The sequence below is a fragment of the Microcebus murinus genome, chromosome 25 (genome assembly GCF_040939455.1).
Source record: "Microcebus murinus isolate Inina chromosome 25, M.murinus_Inina_mat1.0, whole genome shotgun sequence".
NCBI classification, from domain to species: domain Eukaryota; kingdom Metazoa; phylum Chordata; class Mammalia; order Primates; family Cheirogaleidae; genus Microcebus; species Microcebus murinus.
The window spans coordinates 28,142,748-28,153,134 of record NC_134128.1 but is presented as its reverse complement, the minus strand read 5'-3'; the positions used below and the strand labels follow the sequence as shown (position 1 = coordinate 28,153,134).

Here is a 10,387-nt window from a genome sequence, read left to right as displayed (position 1 = left end):
TATGCCTTTCCTCGCCTATTCTGTCAGCTTTAAAATTCTCTTTCAGTTGCCACCCTCACAGATGGATTAGGAAACTCTTTTCGGTGCCTTCATTAGTGAAATGACCTCAAGGAAGCTCGAATCCAATATCTAATCGCCGGCTTTTAGCAAGTCCACACCCGAGGGTGGTTGGGGTCCAATCCAGCCCCGGGCCAGGCCCAGGCCCCTTGGACTGGGCCACAGGAGGACACAGAGCAGGGTCCCGGCCCCCACGGGAGCGGTGCCGGCAGTTCTCCAAGGGCTTGGGGGTTTTCCAGAGGTAGGAGATGGAGGGGACTGATTTCTTCAGCGCCCCCCAAACCACCCCGCCCCGCCCCACCCCAGCCATGGGACACATCCCGAGAGACGCCCCTACACTCGCTCCCCTCCCCCATGCGCTGTGCCCCAGCCCTGGCCCTGGGGAATAGGCGGCAGCCCACCCACAGGGCGGGGGCGCAGCTGACAGGGGTTGTGCGGGAGGGCGGCCCCTGGCTGGGGTCAAAGGGTGAGCGCGCGTGCGCAGTCAGCGGCCGCGCGCTGGGGGTGGGGGCGGGTAGGTGAAGGAGGCGAGGTGAGGAGAGGAGGGGGGCTGGAAGGTCTCCACCTTGGCGGGTCCAGCCGTGGAGGCGCATCGTGTCTGTGTGTGTGTGTGTGTGTGTGTAGACAGCCCCCCATCCCACCCCGCCCCGCCACGTCCCTCACCTCAGTCCTCCGGAGTCCGCCCGACCGGGCCGGCGAACTCCACAGGCCCGGCGCGGGTCAGCGCTATCGCGGGGAAGCGCGGTGAGGCTGGCCTCTTGAGCGGGGCAGGGGCGCCCTCCGCGGTCTACGGCCACACCACCCCGAACGCGCCCCATCTCGTCTGCTCTCAGAAGCTAAGCAGCGTCGGGCCTGGTTAGTACTTGGATAGGAGACCGCCTGGGAATCCCGGGTGCCCTAGGCTTTTTTTTTTTTTTTTTGCCTGTTGCTCTGTCCCCTTGCTGGGAGCGCAGCGGCGGGGCGGCCGTCCGGCGGATCACCCCCACCCTCAGCGCCCGCCGCGGTGCCTGCCGCCCCAGCCCGCACCGTGGGGCCTCCTCTTGTCCCAAGCGGGGACACCGCCGCCACGGGGCAGCATGCGTGCCATCTGGACTGTCAGGTCTCAGACCAAAGGTCTGGTCTGTGGGAACCGACACGCTGGAGGAAACCTCGAGAGTCTGAGAGGGGAGGGAGTTCCGGAAGGATTCCAGGATGTCACTTTGAGCGAGTATGTGACCAGAACTCGTCCCGTTGCTTTTGGGGTTCTATGGGCTACACGCAGGAATCTCTGGTGGTGGCACTGGAGGTTGGGGGATCCGGAGTCACACCCAGACCTGCTCGACAGGCCTCCTTTTACTTTTCTTTTCGGATTCATTTTCTTAGAAAGTGTCTCTTATCTCTATGATTGCATTTTCTTTTCTCTCTCTTTTCAAGCAGATGATGGGAGTACAAGTATTGAGGTGACATGTGTTGCCCGTGCCCCCCTCCCCCCTGTCTCCTTATTTATTTCTCATTTTCTCCCAGCGTATTGTGGGGGTACCAATGTTCAGGTCGGGTGCATTGCTCTTTCCCCGCCTCCCCCCTCGGGTCAGAGCTTCAAGTGCGCCCATCCCCCAGTCGGTGCGCACCCACCCCCTCCCTAATGCATGTGTATGCCCACCCCCTCCCCACGCCCGCCCGACACCCACCCGATGAAGGTGATTCCTCGCTGTCCACTTAGGTGTCCATCCGTTCGTACCAATTTGCCGGTGAGCGCGCGCACGTGGTGCTCGTGTGTCCGTTCTTGGGATACCTGGCCTACTGGAACGGGTTCCAGCTCTGGCCAGGAGAACACGAGAGGCGCGCTCTCACCGCTGCTCCTCACAGCCGAATGGCACTCCGTGGTGTCCACGCGCCGCATGTTATTAATGCACTCCTGGATGGATGGGCACTCGGGTCGCTTCCACATCTTTGCGATTGTGAATTGTGCCCTAACTGTCACCCTACCCCTTACCCAGCCCGTCTCCTCTGCCCCTGCCTGACGCGCTCCTCCCCCGCCAGGCCCGTCACTGTCCTCGGCCCCTGCCCCTGCCTGACCGGCCCCTTCCCGCCCCGGCCCGTCACCGTCACCGTCACCGTCCTCTGCCCCTGCCTGACAGGCTCGTCCCCGCCCGGCCCACCACCTGGGCCACTGCCTGACTCGCTCCGCTCCTCCCCGGCCAGGCCCGTCACTGTCCTGGGCCCCTGCCTGACCGGCTCCTTCCCGCCCGGCCTGTCACCGTCCTCTGCCCCTGCCTGACACGCTCCTCCCCGCCCGTCACCGTCCTCGGCCCCTGCCTGACCGGCTCCTCCGTCGCCTGGGCCTTCCAGGGGCTTGGTGTGGACGCTGCTTCCAGGAAGCCCTCCAGGAACCCGGCAGCAGGGCGGCCGCAGCAGTCTGGCGCAGGCATCGCTAAGTCCCCTGCCGGGGACGGGGACGTGCCCCGCTGTGCCGCGGGGGGCCCAGCCTGGTGTCTTCCCTGAGGCCCTGGGGCTGCCGCTCCCCGCAAGGGGAGAGCCTCGGAGGTGGGGACCGCCTCCTGATGGGGACGTCCACGCAGCTCTCCACGTCGGATTCCGGGGCTCTCTGTCCTGCCTGAAGGCCCAGCTGGCCTGCGGGTCCTTAGAGTGGCAGAAACATCCTCAAACTGATATTGCGAGTCCGGTGGTTGTCTGCACTTTTGTGCTGGGCACCCCAGGGAGGCCCAGGGGCTGGCTGGACAACGCGGTCTGCTCGGGTGCTTTGGAGGAGCAACCGATGCCCTTTGGACTTTGGTAGCAGCGTCTCAGGTGTCTCTGAGCCCTGCGCCATGTCGGGGAGGAGGCGGGAGGGGCCGCGACCTGCAGTCGTGTTCCCGGGGTGGCACGGCATGTGGCTTCTTCCACAGGCTGCTTGGCCTGGGCTCCCTGCACCTGGGCCTTTGGGGGACTGGCCCTGTGCTTGCCAACGCTTCCTGCAGGGACCCGGAGCTGGGAGGTGGCATCTCCCAGCCCTGGGCCGGGCAGAGCCCCAGCGGGCCATGCCCACACCCTCTCTCAGCACGGGTCCCCCAGAAGGCTCCTTTGGGACCAGGATTCTCCTGCGGGTGACTTCTTAAAGTCTGGCCCCTGGATGGAGGGGCACCGGGAGTAGAGGAGCCGGAAGCGGAAGGGGGTGCCCATGCGAGGGGACATTTTCAGGCCAAGTACCAGCTTCAGCCTGATCCTCCTGGGAACCCCGGGGTGTACGTCCCACCTCCTGGTTGTCCCGCTCTGAGACAAGGAGCCGGGCTTCGCATTCCCCCAGCAGCCAGTCGTGGGCTGAGGACACCTGGGGCCTTGGGAACTCCCTGGCTTCTCTTTGGATTACCATTTGGAGCTGCTTGGGAATCCTGCCGCCACACACACCCGAGTGCAGGTGTCTTCTGCACGGACTGGGGGCCTCGCGCTTCTGAATGCCACTGGCTCGCCACCCACCCACGGGTGAACCTGGTCAGGGTGCTTTCTCTAAGGAGCAGACTCTGATCCGGGCGGGCTACCGGTGTCTCTGTTTGCTCGTTTCTTTCTTCCATTTCGGGAAAGTCTTCCTTACTGGGTGTGGAAATCTCCTATGCCTTTCCTCGCCTATTCTGTCAGCTTTAAAATTCTCTTTCAGTTGCCACCCTCACAGATGGATTAGGAAACTCTTTTCGGTGCCTTCATTAGTGAAATGACCTCAAGGAAGCTCGAATCCAATATCTAATCGCCGGCTTTTAGCAAGTCCACACCCGAGGGTGGTTGGGGTCCAATCCAGCCCCGGGCCAGGCCCAGGCCCCTTGGACTGGGCCACAGGAGGACACAGAGCAGGGTCCCGGCCCCCACGGGAGCGGTGCCGGCAGTTCTCCAAGGGCTTGGGGGTTTTCCAGAGGTAGGAGATGGAGGGGACTGATTTCTTCAGCGCCCCCCAAACCACCCCGCCCCGCCCCACCCCAGCCATGGGACACATCCCGAGAGACGCCCCTACACTCGCTCCCCTCCCCCATGCGCTGTGCCCCAGCCCTGGCCCTGGGGAATAGGCGGCAGCCCACCCACAGGGCGGGGGCGCAGCTGACAGGGGTTGTGCGGGAGGGCGGCCCCTGGCTGGGGTCAAAGGGTGAGCGCGCGTGCGCAGTCAGCGGCCGCGCGCTGGGGGTGGGGGCGGGTAGGTGAAGGAGGCGAGGTGAGGAGAGGAGGGGGGCTGGAAGGTCTCCACCTTGGCGGGTCCAGCCGTGGAGGCGCATCGTGTCTGTGTGTGTGTGTGTGTGTGTGTAGACAGCCCCCCATCCCACCCCGCCCCGCCACGTCCCTCACCTCAGTCCTCCGGAGTCCGCCCGACCGGGCCGGCGAACTCCACAGGCCCGGCGCGGGTCAGCGCTATCGCGGGGAAGCGCGGTGAGGCTGGCCTCTTGAGCGGGGCAGGGGCGCCCTCCGCGGTCTACGGCCACACCACCCCGAACGCGCCCCATCTCGTCTGCTCTCAGAAGCTAAGCAGCGTCGGGCCTGGTTAGTACTTGGATGGGAGACCGCCTGGGAATCCCGGGTGCCCTAGGCTTTTTTTTTTTTTTTTTGCCTGTTGCTCTGTCCCCTTGCTGGGAGCGCGGCGGCGGGGCGGCCGTCCGGCGGATCACCCCCACCCTCAGCGCCCGCCGCGGTGCCTGCCGCCCCAGCCCGCACCGTGGGGCCTCCTCTTGTCCCAAGCGGGGACACCGCCGCCACGGGGCAGCATGCGTGCCATCTGGACTGTCAGGTCTCAGACCAAAGGTCTGGTCTGTGGGAACCGACACGCTGGAGGAAACCTCGAGAGTCTGAGAGGGGAGGGAGTTCCGGAAGGATTCCAGGATGTCACTTTGAGCGAGTATGTGACCAGAACTCGTCCCGTTGCTTTTGGGGTTCTATGGGCTACAGGCAGGAATCTCTGGTGGTGGCACTGGAGGTTGGGGGATCCGGAGTCACACCCAGACCTGCTCGACAGGCCTCCTTTTACTTTTCTTTTCGGATTCATTTTCTTAGAAAGTGTCTCTTATCTCTATGATTGCATTTTCTTTTCTCTCTCTTTTCAAGCAGATGATGGGAGTACAAGTATTGAGGTGACATGTGTTGCCCGTGCCCCCCTCCCCCCTGTCTCCTTATTTATTTCTCATTTTCTCCCAGCGTATTGTGGGGGTACCAATGTTCAGGTCGGGTGCATTGCTCTTTCCCCGCCTCCCCCCTCTGGTCAGAGCTTCAAGTGCGCCCATCCCCCAGTCGGTGCGCACCCACCCCCTCCCTAATGCATGTGTATGCCCACCCCCTCCCCACGCCCGCCCGACACCCACCCGATGAAGGTGATTCCTCGCTGTCCACTTAGGTGTCCATCCGTTCGTACCAATTTGCCGGTGAGCGCGCGCACGTGGTGCTCGTGTGTCCGTTCTTGGGATACCTGGCCTACTGGAACGGGTTCCAGCTCTGGCCAGGAGAACACGAGAGGCGCGCTCTCACCGCTGCTCCTCACAGCCGAATGGCACTCCGTGGTGTCCACGCGCCGCATGTTATTAATGCACTCCTGGATGGATGGGCACTCGGGTCGCTTCCACATCTTTGCGATTGTGAATTGTGCCCTAACTGTCACCCTACCCCTTACCCAGCCCGTCTCCTCTGCCCCTGCCTGACGCGCTCCTCCCCCGCCAGGCCCGTCACTGTCCTCGGCCCCTGCCCCTGCCTGACCGGCCCCTTCCCGCCCCGGCCCGTCACCGTCACCGTCACCGTCACCGTCCTCTGCCCCTGCCTGACAGGCTCGTCCCCGCCCGGCCCACCACCTGGGCCACTGCCTGACTCGCTCCGCTCCTCCCCGGCCAGGCCCGTCACTGTCCTGGGCCCCTGCCTGACCGGCTCCTTCCCGCCCGGCCTGTCACCGTCCTCTGCCCCTGCCTGACACGCTCCTCCCCGCCCGTCACCGTCCTCGGCCCCTGCCTGACCGGCTCCTCCGTCGCCTGGGCCTTCCAGGGGCTTGGTGTGGACGCTGCTTCCAGGAAGCCCTCCAGGAACCCGGCAGCAGGGCGGCCGCAGCAGTCTGGCGCAGGCATCGCTAAGTCCCCTGCCGGGGACGGGGACGTGCCCCGCTGTGCCGCGGGGGGCCCAGCCTGGTGTCTTCCCTGAGGCCCTGGGGCTGCCGCTCCCCGCAAGGGGAGAGCCTCGGAGGTGGGGACCGCCTCCTGATGGGGACGTCCACGCAGCTCTCCACGTCGGATTCCGGGGCTCTCTGTCCTGCCTGAAGGCCCAGCTGGCCTGCGGGTCCTTAGAGTGGCAGAAACATCCTCAAACTGATATTGCGAGTCCGGTGGTTGTCTGCACTTTTGTGCTGGGCACCCCAGGGAGGCCCAGGGGCTGGCTGGACAACGCGGTCTGCTCGGGTGCTTTGGAGGAGCAACCGATGCCCTTTGGACTTTGGTAGCAGCGTCTCAGGTGTCTCTGAGCCCTGCGCCATGTCGGGGAGGAGGCGGGAGGGGCCGCGACCTGCAGTCGTGTTCCCGGGGTGGCACGGCATGTGGCTTCTTCCACAGGCTGCTTGGCCTGGGCTCCCTGCACCTGGGCCTTTGGGGGACTGGCCCTGTGCTTGCCAACGCTTCCTGCAGGGACCCGGAGCTGGGAGGTGGCATCTCCCAGCCCTGGGCCGGGCAGAGCCCCAGCGGGCCATGCCCACACCCTCTCTCAGCACGGGTCCCCCAGAAGGCTCCTTTGGGACCAGGATTCTCCTGCGGGTGACTTCTTAAAGTCTGGCCCCTGGATGGAGGGGCACCGGGAGTAGAGGAGCCGGAAGCGGAAGGGGGTGCCCATGCGAGGGGACATTTTCAGGCCAAGTACCAGCTTCAGCCTGATCCTCCTGGGAACCCCGGGGTGTACGTCCCACCTCCTGGTTGTCCCGCTCTGAGACAAGGAGCCGGGCTTCGCATTCCCCCAGCAGCCAGTCGTGGGCTGAGGACACCTGGGGCCTTGGGAACTCCCTGGCTTCTCTTTGGATTACCATTTGGAGCTGCTTGGGAATCCTGCCGCCACACACACCCGAGTGCAGGTGTCTTCTGCACGGACTGGGGGCCTCGCGCTTCTGAATGCCACTGGCTCGCCACCCACCCACGGGTGAACCTGGTCAGGGTGCTTTCTCTAAGGAGCAGACTCTGATCCGGGCGGGCTACCGGTGTCTCTGTTTGCTCGTTTCTTTCTTCCATTTCGGGAAAGTCTTCCTTACTGGGTGTGGAAATCTCCTATGCCTTTCCTCGCCTATTCTGTCAGCTTTAAAATTCTCTTTCAGTTGCCACCCTCACAGATGGATTAGGAAACTCTTTTCGGTGCCTTCATTAGTGAAATGACCTCAAGGAAGCTCGAATCCAATATCTAATCGCCGGCTTTTAGCAAGTCCACACCCGAGGGTGGTTGGGGTCCAATCCAGCCCCGGGCCAGGCCCAGGCCCCTTGGACTGGGCCACAGGAGGACACAGAGCAGGGTCCCGGCCCCCACGGGAGCGGTGCCGGCAGTTCTCCAAGGGCTTGGGGGTTTTCCAGAGGTAGGAGATGGAGGGGACTGATTTCTTCAGCGCCCCCCAAACCACCCCGCCCCGCCCCACCCCAGCCATGGGACACATCCCGAGAGACGCCCCTACACTCGCTCCCCTCCCCCATGCGCTGTGCCCCAGCCCTGGCCCTGGGGAATAGGCGGCAGCCCACCCACAGGGCGGGGGCGCAGCTGACAGGGGTTGTGCGGGAGGGCGGCCCCTGGCTGGGGTCAAAGGGTGAGCGCGCGTGCGCAGTCAGCGGCCGCGCGCTGGGGGTGGGGGCGGGTAGGTGAAGGAGGCGAGGTGAGGAGAGGAGGGGGGCTGGAAGGTCTCCACCTTGGCGGGTCCAGCCGTGGAGGCGCATCGTGTCTGTGTGTGTGTGTGTGTGTGTGTAGACAGCCCCCCATCCCACCCCGCCCCGCCACGTCCCTCACCTCAGTCCTCCGGAGTCCGCCCGACCGGGCCGGCGAACTCCACAGGCCCGGCGCGGGTCAGCGCTATCGCGGGGAAGCGCGGTGAGGCTGGCCTCTTGAGCGGGGCAGGGGCGCCCTCCGCGGTCTACGGCCACACCACCCCGAACGCGCCCCATCTCGTCTGCTCTCAGAAGCTAAGCAGCGTCGGGCCTGGTTAGTACTTGGATGGGAGACCGCCTGGGAATCCCGGGTGCCCTAGGCTTTTTTTTTTTTTTTTGCCTGTTGCTCTGTCCCCTTGCTGGGAGCGCGGCGGCGGGGCGGCCGTCCGGCGGATCACCCCCACCCTCAGCGCCCGCCGCGGTGCCTGCCGCCCCAGCCCGCACCGTGGGGCCTCCTCTTGTCCCAAGCCGGGACACCGCCGCCACGGGGCAGCATGCGTGCCATCTGGACTGTCAGGTCTCAGACCAAAGGTCTGGTCTGTGGGAACCGACACGCTGGAGGAAACCTCGAGAGTCTGAGAGGGGAGGGAGTTCCGGAAGGATTCCAGGATGTCACTTTGAGCGAGTATGTGACCAGAACTCGTCCCGTTGCTTTTGGGGTTCTATGGGCTACACGCAGGAATCTCTGGTGGTGGCACTGGAGGTTAGGGGATCCGGAGTCACACCCAGACCTGCTCGACAGGCCTCCTTTTACTTTTCTTTTCGGATTCATTTTCTTAGAAAGTGTCTCTTATCTCTATGATTGCATTTTCTTTTCTCTCTCTTTTCAAGCAGATGATGGGAGTACAAGTATTGAGGTGACATGTGTTGCCCGTGCCCCCCTCCCCCCTGTCTCCTTATTTATTTCTCATTTTCTCCCAGCGTATTGTGGGGGTACCAATGTTCAGGTCGGGTGCATTGCTCTTTCCCGCCTCCCCCCTCGGGTCAGAGCTTCAAGTGCGCCCATCCCCCAGTCGGTGCGCACCCACCCCCTCCCTAATGCATGTGTATGCCCACCCCCTCCCCACGCCCGCCCGACACCCACCCGATGAAGGTGATTCCTCGCTGTCCACTTAGGTGTCCATCCGTTCGTACCAATTTGCCGGTGAGCGCGCGCACGTGGTGCTCGTGTGTCCGTTCTTGGGATACCTGGCCTACTGGAACGGGTTCCAGCTCTGGCCAGGAGAACACGAGAGGCGCGCTCTCACCGCTGCTCCTCACAGCCGAATGGCACTCCGTGGTGTCCACGCGCCGCATGTTATTAATGCACTCCTGGATGGATGGGCACTCGGGTCGCTTCCACATCTTTGCGATTGTGAATTGTGCCCTAACTGTCACCCTACCCCTTACCCAGCCCGTCTCCTCTGCCCCTGCCTGACGCGCTCCTCCCCCGCCAGGCCCGTCACTGTCCTCGGCCCCTGCCCCTGCCTGACCGGCCCCTTCCCGCCCCGGCCCGTCACCGTCACCGTCACCGTCACCGTCCTCTGCCCCTGCCTGACAGGCTCGTCCCCGCCCGGCCCACCACCTGGGCCACTGCCTGACTCGCTCCGCTCCTCCCCGGCCAGGCCCGTCACTGTCCTGGGCCCCTGCCTGACCGGCTCCTTCCCGCCCGGCCTGTCACCGTCCTCGGCCCCTGCCTGACACGCTCCTCCCCGCCCGTCACCGTCCTCGGCCCCTGCCTGACCGGCTCCTCCGTCGCCTGGGCCTTCCAGGGGCTTGGTGTGGACGCTGCTTCCAGGAAGCCCTCCAGGAACCCGGCAGCAGGGCGGCCGCAGCAGTCTGGCGCAGGCATCGCTAAGTCCCCTGCCGGGGACGGGGACGTGCCCCGCTGTGCCGCGGGGGGCCCAGCCTGGTGTCTTCCCTGAGGCCCTGGGGCTGCCGCTCCCCGCAAGGGGAGAGCCTCGGAGGTGGGGACCGCCTCCTGATGGGGACGTCCACGCAGCTCTCCACGTCGGATTCCGGGGCTCTCTGTCCTGCCTGAAGGCCCAGCTGGCCTGCGGGTCCTTAGAGTGGCAGAAACATCCTCAAACTGATATTGCGAGTCCGGTGGTTGTCTGCACTTTTGTGCTGGGCACCCCAGGGAGGCCCAGGGGCTGGCTGGACAACGCGGTCTGCTCGGGTGCTTTGGAGGAGCAACCGATGCCCTTTGGACTTTGGTAGCAGCGTCTCAGGTGTCTCTGAGCCCTGCGCCATGTCGGGGAGGAGGCGGGAGGGGCCGCGACCTGCAGTCGTGTTCCCGGGGTGGCACGGCATGTGGCTTCTTCCACAGGCTGCTTGGCCTGGGCTCCCTGCACCTGGGCCTTTGGGGGACTGGCCCTGTGCTTGCCAACGCTTCCTGCAGGGACCCGGAGCTGGGAGGTGGCATCTCCCAGCCCTGGGCCGGGCAGAACCCCAGCGGGCCATGCCCACAACCTCTCTCA

The 10,387-nt window shown here is 64.7% G+C and overlaps 3 pseudogenes; all 3 read left to right on the top strand.

Moving 5' to 3' along the window:
- Positions 1-842: 842 nt before the first annotated feature.
- On the top strand, positions 843-961 carry LOC142864664 (uncharacterized; annotated as a pseudogene).
- Positions 962-4,484: 3,523 nt separating this feature from the next.
- On the top strand, positions 4,485-4,603 carry LOC142864598 (uncharacterized; annotated as a pseudogene).
- A 3,529-nt stretch (positions 4,604-8,132) lies between these two features.
- Positions 8,133-8,251, top strand: LOC142864597 (uncharacterized; annotated as a pseudogene).
- The last annotated feature ends 2,136 nt before the right edge of the window (positions 8,252-10,387 follow it).